The sequence below is a fragment of the Stegodyphus dumicola genome, chromosome 2 (assembly GCF_044657685.1).
Source record: "Stegodyphus dumicola isolate Sdum_Otavi_A_Nest chromosome 2, ASM4465768v1".
In the NCBI taxonomy this organism is placed as follows: Eukaryota; Metazoa; Arthropoda; class Arachnida; order Araneae; family Eresidae; genus Stegodyphus; species Stegodyphus dumicola.
In genome coordinates, this window is record NC_140769.1 from 189617075 (window position 1) to 189640861 (window position 23787).

The window sequence follows — 23787 nt, forward strand, 5'->3', positions numbered from 1 at the left end:
TCAAGGTGGGGATTCACATTTCCTTTATCGAATTTTCAAAAGTTACTTTAATGAAACACAGACACAAATTCGTTGTATGAAAAGCAAAATAACTTCCGCTTTGAGATTATAAAATTCTGTCAGGATAAAAATAATTAAGTATTTACAAAATGTAAAATACAGATTATTTTGAACTGTCCTGAATTGTTTAATTTCCTCCATAATGCAGTATTCCAGTTGCGCCAGATGCCGCAATGTGCTTTTTAAAACATTATATTTTTATAATGTTTTAAAAAATTTTTATTAGGATTTTAAGCGTTTATAATAGGAATTCGCAAGCATTATTTTCAAATTTTTCATCATTTCAAAACATAGTTGAAAATATTTATTAAAAATAACAGAAATCTAAATTTTTATTTCTTTATTTGTTTAATCTTTTATTTACTTCTATAGGCAACCTATTATAATACATTTCCATCCAAAATAAAGACATTTCTTTCGGTTGTTCAGCGCATAGAATCTTATTACTCTTCTTATTAACTAATGCTCATTTTAATCTGAATTATTAATTTTCGGAGTGTAACTAATGCTTCCGAAATCTCGAGAACGAAAATATTTTCTCTTAATAAAAGATTTCATCTATGAATGAAATTCCTCGTGTTGGTATTTTCTCATATAAAAGTAAAAATTACGAAATGTATTTCGAGATTATGTTAATAAATTATTTACGAGACTATTCCAGAGTGGATATTTCTAATAAGTCCACATATCAAATCTTTATTCCGATTAGACTAGTAGACAACCGATTAGATAATGTGTGTACTGTTTCTGAAATTTTTATTGGTCCAAAAGGGCCGTTAGTCACAAACGCGATTTTGAGTCGTCTACTACAGCGCATTGTTTCACTTTTCATTCGAGTCTGTGTCCATTCAACAAAATGTAAGTTATACATCAAAATTTAATTTATCTACTATTCATCAGCAAGCTAAGCCGAGAAAGGAAGAGATGGCGTTTTTAAGAATAGTATTTTTTTATAACTTCAATCTGCTTGATTTAAATTAAAATGCATTTAACTCATGATATATCTAACTAATGAAACAAAATATTTTTATAAAATTACGTTGTACAAGTTTCTACTTTTCAAATATATAGAGGATATTTAACATTCCAATGTTATTCTAAATATCTATTCATCTAGTATCCTGTAAAATGTTTTGCTATTATACCCGGGCCGCCTCTGTAAATAATTTATGTAAATAAACTAGATTAAAATTTAAAACAGCAGTCTTGAACAACCTTGAAAAAAAACTGAACCCTTTCAGTTAATCTTCATCCTTTAAGAAAATAGATAAAATCTGCACTCTTTCAGAAATATTTTTAATTCTTTTATCAGATTTCTATTCTTTAGAACTAGATTTTGCATTCAAGACTATAATTAATTTATTCTAGGAATATTAGGCTAAAATTAATTTTATTAGATTTGATTTAACTCTTTTTTTCCGTCGTTGTTATACAAAATGTAATATATACTGTAACCGTGATACACTGAAATTTTAAATGAAATATCAAAAAGCACCTTTTTGAAAAAAGTACCTATATCAGAAATAGTACCTTTATCATATAGTATCTTTTTGATAAACAGCAGAAATCATTGAATTACTAATAGTATTATAATTAATTTAAAAATTACTGCATTATTTTTTAAGCTTTTCTTCATTTACCTTTTTTAACGAATTAAAACTAACAACAGCCCTATCAAAGGCTACATGATGTTTAAATCATGTTCTATGCAAATAATAGCTATGTTTAATATGTTTTTATTTCCTTGTGCGAAAGTACTGAAAGCGCGAAAAATTTCGGGTATCATATTTCAACGAAAATATCCACTTTGACCGCTCTCGAATCCCTTTAAACGACGTTTTTCCATGATATCGATATGTGCGGACAGATAAATTTGTGGTGAGCTCATGTTGACGTTTGTTTAGTTTAAAGGTCTGGTTTACTTGATTATGGCAAAGCACACAAGGGCTATCTGCCAAGAGTAGGGATACTTTCCTTCGTGGAGGACTTTCTAAAGGAAACTGGCTCGTATACACGTTACACATGCGAAAAACTACGAAAACGCCTATGCAGTAAGTCCGTTCGCAGGATTCGAACCTCGGATCGAACTACCAGTGTTCATTTATTTTAACCCTCTGGCGCTGATAGTCCTTTTGGTTTAAGAAAAAAATGTGAAAGCGCATAAACATATCTCCTATGAAATACTTCCTTATGTAAAAATAGCGCATTGAGTATTTATATATATAATGGAAGCTCTCATATTCGCAAATTAATCTCCCTGAGACGATCGTTTTTGAAAGCTATTAGTGTAGAGACATTAGGTTATTTCGAAGCAGAAGACATGAAAAATGAGCAATGTTCTCGCTGAGACTTGAACCTCGGACCTCTTGAATACGTGCCGAGTGTTCTGATCATTACACTACAAAGACATGCAAGAAAGCGGGAAAAATACCTTATACCAGTATTTTTGAAAAGAACATTAAATGATTGTCATGAACAACGCCGGCAACCATAGGTCTTAAAAGTACTACCTTAAAAAATGTGAGGAATATCTGCAATCGTGGATGGTTAAGTTAGAGAGGATATACTACATTAAGGTCTCTGAATGCATGTGTTATGTATACTGGCAAACTTTAGAAAAAGGAATTCCTAGCAAGAATCCATCCTACTCTAAAAATACCAGCCTATTTCCTATTACTTTCAGTCTCAAGGAATAATCTTTCCATCCTCACAACTATCTAAAGCTCAAAACTTTGGTAAAGGAAACTCAGCCTGTGGAAAACTCGCCGACTCGACAGATTAAAAGGCATGGAGAAATATTCCAAGAAGCCGCTAGGAGGCGTACTAAGCTCATTTTCACGCTCACGTAAGAACAGAATGGAAATACGAAACTATCGCTTCGGCGAATGACAGGTGGAAGCCTTTGCAGTAGGCGAGATGAAAATGGGAATTCCCTAGCCAGGAAATAATTCTATACCACTCCTCCTTACCTAGAATGGCAGACTTTTGATGTTGTTCGCAAAGCAGATCGAGATAAAGAGCTTTGTAATTCGACTACTGTTTAAATGATAAGCCAAGTAAATTTGTGGCAGATTTAAGATTTGTAAATTTGTGTCAGTCGTGGCAAAGACTTTTTGATCTCTAAAAGGAAAGCTGGAACGAAGAATAGGAGTTTTGACAACTTTTGTACTTGGCATATAATAAGTTTAACAATAACTACTCCAAATACTGAAGTTTTTCATTGTAACATTTGAAGAATGTAAATGGCTTTATTTATTTATACACGCATTTATGTGTACACATGTTTAGTAATCGATTAATGTACTCGTATAGTAGAGGGTACGTGAGTAGTAAGGCTAGGCGTTTGATAGCATCGTGCGGTAGCAGTAGTCATAACTAAAGAAAATAAAATATTGCAGTTGGAAAAAAATAGTCAACAGCAAAAATGCTCTATTAAAAACTATTAATCTAGTCTCACATCCCTACGATCTCTTTGAACAATGATCAGCTGCAAAATGGTGGATGTAATCTCAGATTTCTATTTTGAAATTGTAAATTACTATTTCATTCTCAGAGCCATCTTAGCTAACGATATAAGTTCGTGAGCATGGTTCTTGTTTGAAATGACAAAATGGAATCTTACATTTAATATACTACTCACCATTTAACTCTAAAATATGCAGAACTGTATTACATTTACTTCAAATGTGGAGCCATATTTCTAACTCTACTTTAAATGGCAAAGTATGGAAATAAAAAAAAATTAACTCCTTTTAACTTCCTTGCACGAAGTCAGGGAAGTATTGCAATCGCAAAAAATTTCGGGTGTCATATTTCAACAAAAATGTCCATTTCGATCGCTTTCGAAACCATTTGAACGATGTTTTGGCGTGACATCTATACGTACGGACAGAATAAAGGACTGATTTTGCCAAAAGAGTGTAAAATGGATTCGAAAAGTAAAAGTATTCAGAAGAGGCATCTTCTTGACGTCTGTACGTACGTACGTATGTATCTATCTCGCATAACTAAACGAGTAGCCGTAGAACGTTGCCGTTTTGTACATGAGGTAGTTGTGCACCTCCCTTTTTCGTTGCAATCGGCTACACCAATCATATATATATATATGATTGGTATATATATATATGATTGGTATATATATATTCTCACTCTGTTACCTGGCTCGGTGAGCTTAGGTTTTATTCTTATATGTTGGTAAATTGTGCAATTTTTGCTTTAAAAAGTGATTGAATTATGTTGCTTTTTGTGTTCCAGTTAAGGTTTTGATGCCTTTAGTTAATTTGCATGCACTAGTTGTAGAATTTTCAACATTGATTTTCAACAGTGCTTGAGTGCTGCTAAGCCTAAACGAAGCCGCCTTTTTTTACGTTTGAAACTCTTTAGTAGAATAGTGAGAATGGCGTAGAAGCTTTAATTTAAATACTTTTTAACTGTATTTGGTGTTTTTTAATTTTCTGTATTTTATGAATTTAATGAAAATGCTCCGAATTTTTATATATTTTTGCTTTTCCGCGAAGTGAGAACTGAATTAATTAACTGAGAAATATATCTCTAACGACATTCGAGGAAATAAGTTTAAATGAAATGCGAAAATATTATGTATAATTTAATAGGTCTCACGTCACGTAATGACCACACCAGACTTTTTATTATTAATTATTATTATTAATTTATCAGAACATTCCTTTTTGGGACTTCGTTTGTTATTTTTTATCATTTACATGTATTTGGAAACTTTTGTAAGCTTTGAATGAGGTAATATAGTTAAAGATTACCAAGTTATGTTTTTCTGTCTACATATATCATGTGTGTGTGTATGAGCTAAAACATGCAAATGTGAAAATAGTATTGACATGAAGGATAAATAATATATAAAACTGGCGCTTTGCTAATAAAACGAATTGCGAAATGAAATTCAAATTGAAAAATAAAAGCAAAAAGATTGCAGCATGAAATGTGTCATATATGAGGGCAGAGTTATACATAAAGATTCTAATGTAATAGTAATATATTTAAACGTAGTTCTACTTTTATATTTTGACATAAAAACGTTTTAATTTTTAAAATAATGGTTGGAGGAAAAATAACTAGAAATTAAAATTTTAAAGCTGTTTACGAAAATAAATAACAAAAAGATTACACAGGACTGAATGACAATCATTAAAATAAATCGTTAAGGATAAACAGGAACTTTATATAATGCTATTGAAGTGTAATGTTTTGATTCAGTTTTCGTCAACAACCTTCTTAAATCTCTGAATTGAAATATTTGCAGAATGTTCCTCTTCCATCAACAACTTATTAAATCCGAGTTCAACTAAAGTGCAGTGTACATTTATTTATTATTTACTATAGTCGATAATGCTAGAGAAACTGAAGTTATCTACTTTTGTATTCAGAAAGTTTTGGGTATCCACATTTCATGATTTAGAATTAATTGCTTCATGATAATTCAATTAACTAATTTTACAATAATAAAACCGACTCTTTACTATTTTAAAATGGATATAAAACCAAATGGATTCTCCATTTAAAAAACATGTTAAAAATATTTTCTAAAATAATCAGCAAATGCTTCCACCTTTTCGCATAAAATTACTTAGTTTGTTCTCGTCTGAATACTTGGTGAAATTATTTGCGTCCTAAACTGCATCAAATTCACGTGTCCTTGAAATTTTAAATCTTTTTCTTAATACTATTAGACGAATCTGCGAAATTAGGAGCTTTCATTCAGCTTGGACTAATATGTGTGCAGGGATTATTGAGATGATTTAGTATAACTCTTCCGAAGGTTCAAGATTTATAATATTTTTATTATAATGTGAAGTTAAATAATAATTTAATATTTAAAAATCGTTTAGGCGCCCCAATTTTTAAAGCAGCTTTTTTTACTGCCAGCTCCCATTATTGCCTCAAATTAGCAATGTCGTTCTAGATAGATTTAATAAATATCCAAATGTAGGAGATAGCTCATTATTAGAAAAATATGCCTCATAAAGTACACTACAAAGGTATTTCTTTTGACATGGAATAAGCCTAGAAATTTTTGTCGTGATATGTTATGATAACACGAAGCTTCATACGTTCAAAGTTTTGTTTGAACAACAAGTAACATATTGCATTCAACGGCTTGGTCAGAAATCATGTATTCCTATCCAAAATTCGCTACACTTCAAATCTTCAATTACATCTTTATTTTTGAGATTTACTTCACTTGTCTGACAGTAACATTTAGAAGAGGTCCACGAATTTTATCAAAGCGAGAAGCTCAGGATTGTAGTATCTGTCGGTACATAGGCCTTGGCATGCACAGTACAACAGGTACTGTGCATGGTAACAGTATAAGTGTGCTCATTTCCGTCCAGTTTTTAAAGAGAATCCTTCAAGGATGCAGTTCCAAAGGCCTCCCACTCTACCACTCGAGAAAACTTTCAGCTGGCCGTGTATTTTATATGCTTCCATGCCTCAATGAAACGATACACTTAGAATATCCAAGCCTTATTCTTCTGGATTCAAACTTGTGCCCAATGATACGGCAGCCAGTATCACTAACCACTATACTGACTAGGTCGTCACAGCTTCTTTAAGTTTCAGTCTTCAAAAGAGTTATAATAGAAAAGAAAAGCATTTCATTTTGCAAGAAATTCCATTTTACAACCCATCACTTATGAACACCACGTACATTTTTCATACAATTAAAATTAAACATATTAGCTGCATTTGTTCCACTGAAACGTGAAATGGGAAGTAGAATATACAAGTATAATACTGTATAATACGAAATGGTACTTATAAGAAAGAATAAAAACAAATTACCTACGTTGTTATGTGGAGGAGCAGCGTATAGATTTTAACTTGTAATGAATATCTGTAACTAAATTTTATAATATAAGCTTAGATGATACAGCTAAACACATAAAAAATGACTGGTAATGCAGATTGTGTCTCATGCATCCTTTTTCATTTTACGACACTGCATTATATACAATTTCTGTTACCAAAGAGTTATTCATTTTTTATTTACTATTTCACTTTAGTATATATCAGATCACCGTTTTTCCTCATTTTCATCAAATTCTCTTGGATATTGTTACGAAATGTACAGGCGTGGTAAGATGGCTTCCCCGCAAAGCAGTTTTAGGGTTGCCATAAAATGCCAAGGGAAGGCAGGGTTGCCACATTTGGCGACAAAATTGGCGGTATACCATGGACGGATGGAGAAACTTCTGAAACGAATTCTTACCGGTTTAGCGCAGAATGTTCTCGAACACAAATATATAGCTGAAATAAATATGTAGCTGAAAACTATATAAACCCTGATGGTCCGCAGTCAGTTAGTGTGTGTGCCTCGTCGAGAAGGCGAGTTAGAGTTTACCTCGTTGAGAGGACGAGTGAGTGTGTCTCGTCTAGAGTGCGAGTATCTCATCTAGCGAGTGTCTCGTCTAAAGTGCGAGTGTCTCATCTAGCGAGTGTCTTGTCTAGAAAGCGAGTGTCTCATCGTGCGGAGACGATCGAGTTGACAGCCGGCCAGCGAGTGCCGAGTGGGTCCTCGAGTGCACCGAAGGAGTCTCTTAGTGCATCGCGCTTAGTGCATCGTCGAGAGAGCGTATTGAGCTCCGAGGAGGACTGAACTGAAGAGTCGGGAGCTGTGCTCTGTGTGTCGTCGTGTTCATCGCGAGTTGTAGCGTGAAGAGTCTCGAGAGTACGTGGAGTTTCGAGAGTGATCGAGCTGAGTCGGGAGCTACACTTGTGCTTTGCAGTGAAGCTGTCTCCACCATTATTGCCTGACAGTGTGAAGGCTGTGTCGTTGAACGTGTCAGCGTGTTTATTGTACTTTTTCGACGACTGTGTAAACTTGACTGTCCTGATTAATATTGGCTAAAAAAAGTGCGTTTCAATACTTCATCAAGTGTCGTCGTTATTCACTCCAAATCCATACAAACCCCGTACGAACGTGAAGGAAGAAAATAACGCAACAATATTTTACTGTCAACATATTATTATATTTTCAGCAACATAAAAATCTCATGTTGTTTAACTTATTCACATTACTATACATTATTCTGATGCAATCAAAGTTTATATATATATATCATAAAAAATGGAAAAGAAATTTTGAAAAATTAATTCTAGTAACATTGTATCAGGTTTTGCTAAAATAATTTGATAAATACGCGAACAAATGTAGAAGAAAAATTTTATTTGACTAAAAATTCTTAGTTTTACATAGACTTTTAATAAACATTTTATTTTGCTTTACACAATTTTGTGATAAAACATTTTTACACATTTGCTCACTTTCTATATAGTACATAGAATATACTATATAGAAAGTGAGTGTAGTAGTATCACTAACATAGTGAAAGTGAGTAAAGTAGTCTTACTTTCTACATAGTATATAGAATTTAGATTAGAAGATTCGAAATTTTCTACTTATCACCTAATTTTTCAAGATATGACTAATTTTCTCGTATTTTTAATTTTGATTTTAAACTGAATTTGAAAGTTATTTAAAATTTTAAGTTTAATTGTGACTTCATGCTTATGATTATTATTAAATGTTTGCGTAATTTTAGTCCAAAGGGGCTTTGTCCCTGATAGACTGTTGTTTTCGTTTTGCGATTTTGCGTTGAATCACTATAAATGTCCGTTTCACTTTTCAAACTGTTCCCACCCAATGTTAGAGTCCTGCATTATATTTGAAGAAATTAAATAATGAAAAATCTGCATAAATGTATGTATATTCCTCGCATTGTGATAAAACAACGGTACCTAGAGCCATCGAATTTAGAATGACGTAATCCCACTGCGAATATGGGCATGTGGAAGCCAAATTTGAAATTTGAAATTTGTTTTATTATGTATTTCATATTTTGTAAAACTTTAACGTACAAACGTCACGAAAAAAATCTCTTCTGATTTCATTTGAAATCTTTTTTGCAACCCGTTTTGGGGAAAAGAGTTTTTTAATCTGTCCTCACGTACAGATGTCATGCAAAATCATAGTTAAATTGCATTCGATAGCGATTAAAATGGATATTTTCTCTGAAATATGATACCCAAAAATTTTCGCGATTACAGTACTTTCTTTACTTCGTACAAGCAAGTTAAAAACGACATCCTGTTGATTGTAACTAATTATTATATTAAGATTTGGTATTTCTTGTATGTCGGAAGTAAATTTCTTCTATCAAACCTTCAAACCAACCACAATCGCATCACATTTCATAATCACTATATCATCACATCATGGTTGAAAACCGAGCCGTAAACGCAGCCATAATCAACATTACGGAACACTGAATTTGATAGCCTAACAATGTAAGTAAGATGTAAGAAATATGCGTTGAAAATAATGACCATCCATTAAACTGAGACTTCAATGAGCTACTTACCATTCGAGCTCTCCGTTCAGGTTCAGGGCCTTTAATCACTGATCAGCACCGCAACTGAAATGAGAAAAAAACCGATTATAAAATAACTCTTTCGCTTTAATAGATTCCTAATTGCTTTTGAGACAATTAGGCGCATAATCGAATCTTCTTCTGGGTGTTTTATTCAAATCAAGGTATTTAAGAGGAATTGCAGTGTTAAGAAGGGTAATAACTGTAATTAAAAGCATATGCGTCATTTATATTTAAGTGTATATTTTATTTTATTAAATACTTTTGTGTGAGGGAGAAATGCAATACCAAAATTTAGGTCTTTGAAGTTTCATTTGTATTTAACTTTTAACAATAATCGAACAACAGTTAAATTCGCATTAACGAACAGGCAAATTAACAATGAGAAATGAAGGAATTGGTTAAGGGATTCTCACACTTTAACAAATTAAGAATTAAAATGAGAATTTCTATTTTATATATTTTCTAACGAAAGCTTATGATATTCGTTTAAAAAAACCTGAAACTTTTTATATAAATAAAAAAATGGGATAAACCAAATTACTGAAAGCCAGCATTCCATAGGTATTTAATATGTACAGCTCATGTTCAATATAAAATTAATGATAGAAAGAGGATTTGGAATTCCCTGACCAAATATTTCTATACCATACAAACAAAATATTGAAAGTATTTACATTTATGTGTAAGTATTATTTCTCCAAAGCACAAATAATCTAGTAACTGATACAATACAATTATCAGAAAAGAATACTGGAAATTCATCTCAGCTCTCTGTCTGTTTGTACATATGTAAATTCTGGGATTAGAATAATCACTGATCATATGAACCATCTGATTTTCAATCAGAATTATTTCCCATTTCTACATAATGTAAATACAAAAAATATTGCAAATAAAAGAAGACTTTAGTTTACAGCCGACACCTGAATAATGAGTTTGTCATTAAAAACTTCAGAAAATTTTAAGAATAAATATTAAGAAAATGTAAAATATTATAAAAATGAAAACAAATTATTCTCTCAGTTATATTAGCATATAAGGCTACAAACATCTTTTATTTACAGCTATAAGCTTCAAATGTTAATACAAGTTATCAATTGTTAATATTATAAATTAAGTATATTTTAATTTATAAATTAAACATATTGTTGCGTTCTACGGGTTCGTGAATTTGGAGTAATTGGTGATAACATTTGATGAAGAATTAAAACACAATTTATTGGCCAGTAAGCACTAGTACACAGGACGGTTCCAAAGACATGTTTACTCGTCGAAAATGTATTACAAACATGCTGAAACATACAGCAGCACGGCCTTCAATCTGAAACGGTGAAAACTTGACTTCAAAGCAATAGAGCTCAGTTCCTGACTCGGTCTATCGCTTTCAAGCTAATTTCTTAACTCAAGATACTACTTTCTCCCCATACAGACAGGATATATAGGGTGTCCACTATAGTCCCGCCTCTAAAGTTTAACTGCCGAGCGGCTGTGGCTATAGTCGTAACAGCGGTGTCCAGGTATAGTAAAACGGGTATGCGTTACTAGATGAGATAGCTTCCAGCTCCACCTGGTGGAAAGCAGCGGAGTTAGCGTCTCTATCTCGAAATCGATACGCGCTAGGAATAAAAAGTGAATTACTAAGTTGTAGAATATCGTCGATTTAGTACAAAAAGACACCTCGTGGACATGAATGTTAAGAACAGAACGTTATAAACGCGCATTTGATTTTTCGCGATTTCCGAAACTGTGACTTGACGAAACGATCTTAGAAAGAAAAAAACAACTAGTTATCACAAGCTATCTTTATTTTCGTTGTTTTACACTTCTCACCATCAGCTGAAATGCACATCTAGACCTTTGTTAGAACTTGCACACTGTAGCGTAGCGGGTGACACGTTTGCACAAGCATCTGTAATACGTCGTTGAAGATCCTGCAGTCTTTGTGGAGGGTTCGCATACACCTGTTGTTTGACAAAAAAATATCCGCACAAGAAATTGTCCATTTGAGTCAGGTCAGGTGAATGTGGAGGACACTCTGCGAAACCACCGTACCCAATTATTCATTCTCCGAATTCCTCCATCAGGTATAGCTTCACTTGCAACGTCATATTGGAACTATCCATTCAGGAGTTGAAGAAACGGCAGGTTCTCAACAAAATCGAGTATTATGTCTTGCAGAAGTTCTAAATATTATACGGCTTTTAACGTGCCCTGGTAAAATACTCAGCCGATTAGGCTGTTATTATAAATTTCACACCAAACATTAATTGAAAAGCGTATTTGGTATCAAACATCGGCAGAATATGATGGATTTTCCCAGGGCCCAGTAATGGGTGTTCTGTACATTTCATTCCGTGAAACGCATATCTCAAACGTCCACACTATACCTGCCAAGAATGTTGGCTGAACCTCAATCTGGTTCATGACGAAGTTGCACCATGAAAAACGTCTCTCGGCATCCCCGTCCAGTAATGTCTGATTAGGTGTTGGTCGGTATGGATGTACACCTAATTCATTTAGGATATTCTAAAAGCGACGTTTTGAAGAGGGCACAGTTTTCACTTCTCTCTCTTGTGCTGCTGTTTGGATATGTGAGGCAGTAGGATAAGACATTTTCCAGTTGCATTTTCCGACCTATCTGAGCTGGTCTGTCGGATCGAAGTCGGCTAGTCACGCAGCCTACGTCCCCTAAACGTTTCACAACCTGTAAAATGGTTTTGTATGATATTATCATATTTTAGATCGATCCATGATCATGAGCTTTAACATACAACCACGAGGAAATATCTCTTTTATAGTTGTCTCAGGTGAACAGATGTGACGTTTCACACACTATTTGCCTAATGCAAAAGTTCGAACACCAAGCTCAAGCTGCATTGAGTTGATGTGTTTTGCGAAACGATTGTAAACAATTGTATGCACCCCGCGGCGTTTGAACCACAGTTCTCTCCACTACGAATTACAAGTGACATCACTGTGCCGCGATACGGGCATGTTTTTAATCCGAAAGATAATCTTTTCTCCTTTCGTTCAAATTTCGTAACGTCACAGTTTCGGAAACGAATGTGAAGTTCGCGAAGAAACGAATGTGCGTTTTCAGCGCTCTGTTCTTAGTATTCATATCCACAAAAATCGACGATTCTTTACAACTTTCTAATTCAACCATATTCAATTTCTTCCTATTTCGTAGCGTTTTCGAGATGGGGAGGCTAACTCCGCCATTTTTCACCAGCTGGCGCTGTAAATTTTCTCATCAAGAGACTCATAGCCACTTTACTATACTCAGACACCAATTTTATGAATATAGCTGCAGCCGTTTGGCAGTTAAACTGGTGGTACCGAACTTTAGTGGGCACCCTGTGTACATATAGCTTTAACCTACCTTCGAGAATATTCCCGAGTAAACAGCTAAGGCTGCGTTCTAAAATGTTCTAACTCCGTCTATGACATGCCGTGAATTTTGTGGCTAAATGGGCGATTTGTCGTGAAATTAGGCAAACCTTCCTTTCACTGCCCCTTTCTGGCAACCCTGGGAAGCTGTCTCACCGCGCAGCCGCTGGGCATTTCTCAAAAATATTTTAATTTATATCAATAGAAAAATTATTAAAAACTAAATTAAAGTTTAAGTTATTAGGAAAAGCATTTCTTGTTTTTCAGCCACTCAGTTTCTTAATTAATAGTAATTTCATTTGAAAGATAAATTAAAGATCTTATGTTTTCCCAAATGGCAACAATCTGAGTTAAAACTGCGACCAAGGTCGTATGGAAAAGAAAAGCTCTCTCTTTTGCCATGGTCTATACTTATCCTTTATTAATTCCAACAAAGCTGCAAATATTTATAGAATTTATCGATTGAGTACATTATAAATGAAATATATTTAATTTATATAAATTAGATACCTTATTAAGAAGAAAAAAGGTTTTAATTCTTAGGAGGTGCATTTATTGCATCAAAATCGCTTAGTGAACAAATAATAGACTGATTAAATTTAAAAGATAAATCAAATATCTTTTGGCTAGATTACTAAAGATCTTACTCTCAGATTCCTGCGAACAGCAGCACTCCTAGAGCCTCTTATTGTGAAAAGGTTCGTATAAGATGAATTAAATTTTGTTGCTTAATGCAATGACAAAGCATTGCTTTTAAATCGCTTGTTAGTCACCTTATTAAAGTTGAAAAATCCATCAAAAGCCTTACATTTTGTCGAAAGGAGATTTCGCTATGCCTGAGGATGCGTAGGAGACAAATTAAGAATCTCTTACTTCTCCAAATACTTGCCGAGAACTGCTTTTAAATTCTTTCCATTTTTCTTCTTCGTTGGTTCTCTAAGAATGATCGTGTCTACGGATTATATTTTATCATAATCGAATTTCTTACTTAATGCCTCTTCTTCTAGGGATAATAGCTTAATATACACTTCCAAATTACATTAACAAAACGATATTAGCTTAGCGTACATAAATAGATCATGATTAAATTACATGTAGAAAGGCGTATTAGAACAATGTTTCTGAATATTTTTTCTCTTGCCAAACGTTTGAAGTGTTATTCATTTTTCGTTGGAATTCTTATATTAACATTTCAGCAGCAGTCTCAAATTGGCGGCCCGTAGGCCATGTGTGGCCGCGAAGCAATTTGATGCTGCCCGTGAATACTTTTCAATTATAAATTAATTGAAAATACAATATTACAAAGATTTCAAGGTTTCAATTATTTGAAGTCCGAGTTTGCATTATTTTCATTACCATTAAAAGCTAGTGTGAATGGCACATCATAAAATCTATAAACAGAGCTAACTAATTTACAATGTAATATAAATCTTATTCATAGATTTGTAGATACAGATTTTATGAACTTTTATTCGCCCTTCACAAAAAATAAATCAGTTACGAATTTTTACACGAAGAATAATCTGTTCGTTCGAGGATACATTTATATCTGAACAGCTTTCTGTATACAATTGAATCTCAGAATATTTCTCTAAAAGGGAATTGGTCTCATCTAACCCTCTGTGTGTGCGGCGAGGCTGGTATCCTAGACCATTACATAACAGCATGTTCACTCACAGAGATGTGGCACATGCGGCTGCCAGTTGATGATGCACAATTCATGCGCGTCTTCATTAAGCAGCCTGCACTGCTCAGAAAATTTAAACTCATAATTGAAAAACTGCAGGCTTTGGGACAGGACCTTTGTCATGTCATCTAGTGCACTACAGATTCCTGTCCAGTCTTTAGTACTAACTGTTTTATCCCTAAGTGTCTCATTGTAGGGTACTAGTGCTCTTGTGCAGCATATTAGTGTACTATTTAGTGTGTGTATGGTGGAAACCTGTACATGAGCACTCTGAAGTAACTAACGTGTCCACAGAAACTATATATGTAAAATGCACCAGCGTAACTTAAAAGTGTTTATTTATTTACATATATATATATATATGTATGTATGTATCATTGTAGTACTGGCCTGTAACCAAGATTAATATGTTTAATTATTAGTGTGGAATATTTATGTACATGCAACCACGTACGCATGTTTAAAACAAATATTTTTGTAACAATATATTCCTAGTGTTTAAACCTAGGTGCACATAAAATGCACCACGGTAATGTTTAAGTATTAGTGTCTAATATTTATGTAACACCTGCAGTCTGTGCATCAGTATAGAGTTATTGTATTGTGTAAAATGTTTAAATATCAGTTTAAAATGCTCGAATTTCAATATACAGCCCCAACAAAAGTTTCTACTAGGCTCCTCACGCCGTGCTTTTGGAGCGCTAAAGAGTTTTCGCGTTGCACAGTTACTGATTCCAGACGATACCCGAATAGTCCTAGTAAGCCGGCCGAGTGTCCGAACCCGGTCTCACCTGTGACCTGCATACAATTGAAAATTAATAACAGAAGACCCAGACTGGCCGATGGACATCTACAATCCGAGATAAGACTATTCTAGGCTCTTTCTCTTTAAGGATACAAACATTTTCAAAGTCGAAATGCCATAAAGTGTCAATTTTCATTTTTATGCATGGAAGAAAAATTTAATGAGTAATTAGATAGAGACTAAATTATTGTCATTATTTATCCTCAAATTTTGCCTTACTTGGAAAATTTGCTCTGAAATGTTAAAAAAACTTTCGTTTCATTTCATTTATTTAATGATAGCAAAGTACTCCATATCTATCTAAGAGGAGGGGTGCCTTTGTGGAGGACTTTCTAAGGGTTTGGTTTGGTTTATGTGATTACGGAAAAGCATCGAAGTGTATCTGCCAAAGGGCAGAGATGCATTCGTGGAGGACTTTCTAGGGAAAATTGGCTCCCCTAACCACAATACCGCCTGTTCGGCTACAAATGGAGTCATATCTACATATAACTGACGTCGCAGCCAAATACTAAATTTACGTAAAATCTAGAGAACGAAAATTAAGGAAGTGTATAAATATTTTATAGTTGAATCCTAAAATCACTTTGTAGAGATATTAGGATTTTTTGGGAGCAAAAAAAGGGAAAAAAGTAGCAACGCCTTCGCCGGGAATCGAACCACGGACCGCTGGAATACGCGCCTAGTGTGCAGACCACCACACTGCGAAGATAAGCTAGAAGGCGGAAGAAATACCTTATATACTCTCCCTTTTAAAGGGTGATTGGGATTTTAGGGGACCCAATTGCCAAATCTCAGGTGTGGAGAATCATCATCCACCACCCTTTTATTTCGGGCGCCACTGTAGAGACATTAGAATTTTTTTGGAAGCAAGAGAAGTGAAAAAATGAGAAACGCCTTCGCCGGGAATCGAACAATGGAATACGCGCCCAGCGTGCAGACCACCACAATACGAAGGCATGCTATAAAGGCGGGAGAAATACCATATAACTTAAGCAAACATTTTTAAAGGCTAATAACAGTCATGCAACTATGAGAAAAAAATTTCTTTCATCTTGAATAACATTTTTTACTGATTTTCTAAGGAAATTAAGGTTTCTCTTGATGATGCTGGTATCTGATTGAAAGACGGCATGACTGAAAAAGAAAGAAAAGAAATAAATAAACAAAAACAAAATAAAATAAAAATTGATTTAAATAAAAAAGTACATTCCTCTGACTGTAGCTGTGAAAAAAATTGAATGTGCTTAAACTTGGAGTTTTATTAATTAAATTTTGTTAGACTTGCTGCGAAAGTTTCTAAAATTATGAATTTTTTTCTATTTCAAATAAAATTAATAAAGAGTCATACCTTATTTTAAATAGAAAATTTCTTTCTTTTATTTCTACATGTCATTAGCATCGAGAATTTAAAAAAAACTGTAATAAGAATTTTGACTCTTTTTTTTTTAATATCAGATAAAAAAAATCAAGAATAAGGTTGAGAAAAGAATATTTCCCTAAGTTTTAGAAAATTTCATTAATGTCTTCTAAAAAGAATAAAAAATCACCGAAACAATTATTCAAGTTTGATTAAATAAACAGTGGTGTAACATATTCTATATTCAAAAGCGCAGTGGTAATTATATTTATATTGCTTATGCTGCAAGTTGACATATAACCTTGGAATGATATGTAGTTATAATAATTAAATATATGGATTCTTTGAAAGCCGATTATTATTTCACGGATACAGAACAAAGCGTTGGAGACAAGCTACTGTCGAATTACTAAATTAACATGAATTGCAGTAACTAATTATTATTCGTAGCACTGAAACAACCTAAATATTGTGGAAATTAATAATACAAAGAGTAGATTTTGAAAGATAGAAAAGAGTATTTTTAAATATCTGATTTAAGTGGCAGTTAAACTTATCTAGCGGCAGATACCTTCGAGACTGGTTGAAATATACTTTTAATTCTTAAGAAATTCTAAGATGCCTGTCACTCTGTTAACTTAATATACAAATAGAATTAATTATTTTAAGTGAAAATTAAGGTAATATTTGCGGACAAAGTAACGTATTTACTTACGCAGATGTAGCTTATCCAGAAACATCACGTGATCAATTGAATTCAGATCTTTTCGAACGAAAGAATTTCAATCCTGAAAAGAGGGTACAAATCACTCTGCACGGCAGGTAAACCACTGTCACATCTCTACAATCCCTCAGGTGAGAAGAGATAGAGAAAAGGTTTGCTTGTCATTGGCCCTGAGGCGAATGGACGGGATGGGGGCGGAGAACTCTGACGTCACCATCCAGCCATCGATCACAACCGCAGGAGTTCTCTATCATTTACTCGATATCCACACGCACGCAAATTTTACATTCGTGGTGGAAAAGTAGATATTTTCTTCCTTAACCAGAAGAAAGCCCCATTTAAAAGAGACCGTTGAAAAAGATCTCTGAAAATGGCCGGCTGATGAAAATCTGAAGTTCGGTAAATGGTCTCTGAGGATCAGTTGATTCTTCACAAATGGCTACTGTAACTACGAGAGATTCGGGATTTCAGAGCTTATGAGGATTTATTTCAAGCAGGTAACAAACATCGAACATTCTTTGCTTAACTAAGGTATGTTCGTGAGCGTTTCAGCGAAGCAAGTAAGGATATAAAGATAAGAAAGTAAAAAAATAAATAAAGAGTATGTTGCACTGGCAACAGCTTCCAAAGTGAATGGATGGTTAAGCACATAAGTGATCTAATATGATGTAGCATAACAGAAAACTGCATACATTTTGGAAAGATTTGCCCCAAACATTTTTACTAAGGACATTTCTAACGTCAAAATACTTCTTAATGTTCAGATCATTGTTATATCTGTCCGTTTTAAATTATTTTTTCACCTTCAGTAAATACATTCATTCTTAAAACTAATAAAGAAACAGCCTTGCATTTGGCGTAGATTAGATTACGTAAAACAAAATAAAATAAAAATTTAACTTAGTTTAAATCTACGCCAAATACAAGGCTGTCTGTTTACTTATTTCAGATTTCACATTGCCGTGTTTCTCTTCTGATTTACATTTATTCTTCTTTGTTTATTGTCCTATTATTTTTTTAGTCCAAAGGGCAATTTGGCCAGAAGGACTATAGTTTCGTTTTGGTATTTTGCGTCGATTCACTACAAGCGTTGCTTCCCTTTTCAGACTGTTGCCACCAAATATTATCGCCCTGTATTATATTTAAAGAAATTAAATAATGAAGAAACTGCATAAATGTATGTATGTTTCTCGCATTGTGATAAAACTACGGCACCTAAAGCCACCTAATTTTGAATAACGCAACCTTTCACCAATATGGGTATCTGGAAGCCCAAATTTGAAATTTGGAATTTCTTTTATTATCGATTTCCTATTTTTGTAAAACTTTAACGAATTTTTGATTAACAAACTCAAGGATTTCAAATCGAGCAATGGCAACGTTGTACAGAAAGAACACTTTTATCTCCAGCGTGCATCGGAAATTCTAAAGAAGTGATCATTTTAAAATTATTTTGCGATATTGCCCCTGAACTATATTTTATGATTTAAGTGCGAAGAATATAATATTTAATAAACAAAGGTAGCACACAAAATGTTAAAAAAGCGCTCCTTTGGACATAATTTAAAATCTGAAGCCTTTCAGATTTTTTAAAAATTTTATTGTATTTTATCTTAATTCTGCGGTATACCAAAAAAATCATAAGTATTCCTGATTACGCATTAACAATGGTATTAACGATAAAAATGTAACTTTTAGAAATGCATCATTAAAGTGTAAATACATCTTTCATCTTAAATGCGAAATAAGAATATTTTTTATTTTGGTCAGTTTCAGTTGGACAATCTAGAAATTGCTGACAAAAAATTGAAGTATTGATATATTATTATATATTTCCGGCAGGGTTGGTTAGTCAGTTCACCAAATGACCATACTACAGGCTCTGACCGTAAATTAACAAATATAAAATATAGGGTTGTGCTTAAGTTCGTAGGCCTATTTTAAAAGTATGTTAGAGATACAAAAACAGATCATTTCTATATAAAAGCATGTGGCTGAAAACGCGACTGTAAGGTACTATAAATATTTTCAAGAAACCAAAGAAATAAAAGTAGATAATACTTATTGCTTGAATTTATAAGACACCTACAACAGTTTACAACTAAAACGAATTGAGAATGTTTACTGAATCATTACTGACAATGAATGTTCAAATTTATTGCTATCTGTTGTAACCCGGTTTCCTCCTCATTGCCACGAGCCTTCATACTAACTGGAAGCACGTCCGACTAGCAACCGAGAGGTCCGGAATTCGAATCACGGAGCGGGCACTGAACATTTTTCCCGTTTCTTATTTCAAAAAACCTAATCACTGTATGCCGCAGCAATTAAACTTGTTCAAAAATAGGAAGCCTCTTGCTGGCACTTGCTGTTATCAAAATGCCTCTTTAGACGAGGTTGCTGTCAAATGTTACGAGGTTATTGTGAACAAGATTTTCGAGGTGGGAATCGGCGCTGCATCCACACGACTGAATCTCGGCACACGATCGACACGTCCACTCAGATTTCGAGCCTATGTTGCTGTTAATTTTCTGCGGATGCATTAAAAATAAGAATTTAATTAAATGCTTTCTGTACTGATTGTGACGAGCTTCGAATAACTATGGAATTGTGCTAGATTATGCCTATGAAGGTGACGATCTTGCACAGTCTCTATTCCATAACGGTGTCCAACCTACGCTATGCCGAATCTTCCCCGGATGTTGATTCTGCATAGTATCGTTCTTATAGCGTTTAAACTGTAGGTTGGTGTTCCCAATACGTGACGATCTAGCGTAGGTTAATAATTGTATGGCATGGCATGTTGGTATGGGTTGTGTGTTGGTATCGATCCTTAGTCGGTTCTATGTGATATCAACAGTATGATGTGCCGATCCTAAACAATACCGATTTTATTATATGCCGATTTTGCGTTATGTGAAATCTTATGAATGTAAGATTTTAGAATAAACTCACATAAAGAAATGAACTTATATTTCGATTGTTTTACATTTTACTTAGAGCATCTTTTTCCAGAGAGGTGTGGGCGTCATTCTGTTCTTTATGCATTTTATGTTTAGTAGGAATAATCCTGTTTGACACAATAGTTTGTGCCAACGTGCAAACATTTGATGATGGAGCAAGAATTGATTTTGAAATCATTCAAGGTAAAATCGCTGAGTGGCTCGCTTTTTCCATACAAATGCATAGCTGGCCATCTCGCTGTGACTTTTGCTTTGTACTCCAGTAAGGTCCCCCCGAGAATGACCGTGCTTCTCACTTTCCAACTCACTTATTGGGAAACAACGTCTTCTAGCAATCTAAAAATTAAATGTCCTGCATGTTGGTGAATGGATTCTACTCATTCTTACATAAATGCAATAAAATTATTTTTCACAATTTGTCAATTTATCATTACATGTGTTAATCAAAGCTCCAAAAAAGATTAAAAAAACAGTCTTTGATTTTAAAGGCTACTTACTGTATTTTAAAATAATTAATATGTTTTTAAACAACATCTTTGAATCAAAATCGTAAAAAACAACCTTATATTTAGCGTAGGTATAATGAAACACTCAATCGATTTCGAGGGCAGCTAAAGGTCCCTCCTCATCAGGAGAAAGAAATACATAGAAAGACGAAAATAGGAATCACAGAAACACGTGGTGCTTATCAGCACTGCACGTGGTTATAACTAGATTTTTAATCAGAGTTGCACTGGCCGCCTACTTTTACTGAGCCAGGCTGTCTGATCAAGCATAAAGAAATATTAGCGAAGTTAAAATAGGGAGCGAGGGGCAAATGCACATTACGCTCAAAATCTGAACTTCAAATAACGAGTGCGAGGAGGTAACGCCATCTATCGGCAAAAATAATTGAATTAAGACAGTAGAATTTTAAAGGCATTAGGAAGGACTGGATTGGACTTCAAATCATTAACTAAACTTTCCAAATCTTTGTGAATGTGAAAAGCCTCAAGAAAATCCAATTCGCCTATGGAAGAAGCCTTTTGGATGATTTTTGCAGACCCAAAATCAAAATTATGGTTAAAAGTCCAGCTATGATACGCTATTGAAGACTTGTTAATTTCCCCTTTTCTGACATAAGATTCATGTTCCTTGATACGAAACTTCAACGCTCTTTTTGTTTGGCCAATATATCTTAAACCACACTGACATGATATACTATAAATTCCCCAAGAATTCAAGACAGAAACGCAATCTTTTAGAATCGAAGGGTGAATTTTATTAATAGGGGAGAAACCGACTTGAAAATTGAATTTCTGGAGAATCCGTGCAATTTTATAGCTAACAGAAGGATAAAATGGAAGCACGACAAGGTCATTGATATTATTTCTAACAGTGGAATGTCTTCTTTGATGGGAATCTGAAAATTTTTTGACGGCTTTATCAATAATCACGGGAGAAAATCCACGGTCAATCGAAAAGTAGGCGGCCAGTGCAACTCTGATTAAAAATCTAGTTATAACCACGTGCAGTGCTGATAAGCACCGCGTGTTTCTGTGATTCCTATTTTCGTCTTTCTATGTATTTCTTTCTCCTGATGAGGAGGGACCTTTAGCTGCCCTCGAAATCGATTGAGTGTTTCATTATACCTACGCTAAATATAAGGTTGTTTTTTACGATTTTGATTGTCACATTAGCGTGTTTCTCTTCTAGTCTAATATCTTTGAACTTTACATCATCGTTCTCGTAAAGGGGATTACTATTTATAAAAGGAAAAAAACGCAACTTGCCGTAATTTACGAGTACGTGATATAAGGCAATTTGACAACGTTGCAGCCTATGGCTCCTTTATCGATTTGGTATAAGGTTACTTTAATCCTGTCGTGACCATTTCAGTGTTCTAAATACCGTTCGTACCTTGCACAAATAACTGTTCAATTGCTTTCTTTGTTTGCTAAGATTACTATAATTACTTGATTCCACGTAGTGTGCTTCTTCTGCACCCGCCAATACGTTCGTATTACATGAAAATTGTTTCATATTTTAATCACCGAACACGCTATTCTATTTTTTACTCAGATTTCTGCATCAAAGTTGCAATTCTATTATGATGTTAGCCAATATACTATTAGTAAACAGAACAAATATTCAGACCAAGTTTGATTCCGTGAGTGCTAACATTAACTATACTATTAAATACTCATTGAGCGAATTGAGAATTTTAGCACTTGAACGAAAATCACATGAATATTTAATCCGTAATCAGTATTTGTGCATCCAATATGCTCAAGCGCTGTGTAGCTTATCTCTCCTTATTAAAGCTTTAAAATTTTCTCTTACTTAGAATTGAGAGTTATTGATAATCTATGGAGCACTGCGATATTTCGTGTGTATTTACGATTATACGGAATTATGAAAGTGAATTTAAAAGGAACCTAAAGGACAGTGGACCATTAATTAAAGAGATTTATCTCTCTTATATTTTAAGAATGAATTAAATATTTCACAGTCACAAAGTCAAAAGTTTCTATAGGTAAGGTTTTGTAAAACTATTTCTTTTGTGAATATATATTTCTTAAATTATGTTTTTCTATTTTTTTCGTAATGTCCATAGCCTTTTTGATGATAACTGTCAATTATTAAATGAAACTCTTTGTGAGAATTTCACCAAAAATGAAGTTCAATGCGCTATTCGGACGGAAACGTGTTAACTGCAAGTGAATTCGTCTATATGAAATAGAAACTGTAAAATAAATTAAAGGAATCTTAACATTTAACAAACAAAACCATAGTCAACACAACACATACTTTCACCAGAAATGGATAATAAATTTATGATTTATATTAATCTGTGCTTCATGTTTTTTTAATACTACTTTTATTAATTCTCTTAGGATATTGTTCAGAAAATTTAAATGGGTATTAGAATATAATATATTTTTGTCTAATTTAAGGAAGATAATCCTAATATAGAGTATTCATCTTAAATTATTTCAGATTTTAGTTTTAGACAGGGTGACAAAATTTTACCTAAAGAATAAACTTAGTACAAAATTTCCCAAGTGGGTTGCCACAAATGAAGGCATAGCAAGGTTTAAACTAAACACGTTTCTCTAAAACTCCACGACATATCGCCAAAAGCAGAAAGCGCTGCAGAATTTCCTATGGGAAACAATTATTCGGACAAAAATGGAAAATATTATTCCAATAGATGAATCTTGGGCATATGTAAATGACCGCAATGAAAAAAGATCCATTTATTATTCTCAAAGAGAAGAAAATTATCTCAGAACACGGATCGAAGAATCTAAAAATGTTTTTCAAAGGGATTTATGATTGCTGATGGGATTTAATATAACGACAAATAAAAGCTATAGAGAGTGCAGGGAACTATTAAGGTCAAAGCCACGTG

The 23787-nt window shown here is 33.7% G+C and overlaps 1 protein-coding gene across 6 annotated transcripts in view; it reads right to left on the reverse strand.

Annotated features, from left to right (window-relative positions):
• Positions 1 to 23787, reverse strand: part of LOC118191457 (coiled-coil domain-containing protein AGAP005037-like) — a 769544-nt gene that overhangs the window by 440252 nt on the left and 305505 nt on the right. For all 6 annotated transcript variants that reach the window (XM_085811562.1, XM_085811561.1, XM_085811564.1 and 3 more), the window contains exon 3: positions 9456 to 9509. The gene's annotated coding sequence lies outside the window, so the exon portion shown is untranslated. The remainder of the gene's footprint in view (positions 1 to 9455; positions 9510 to 23787) is intronic.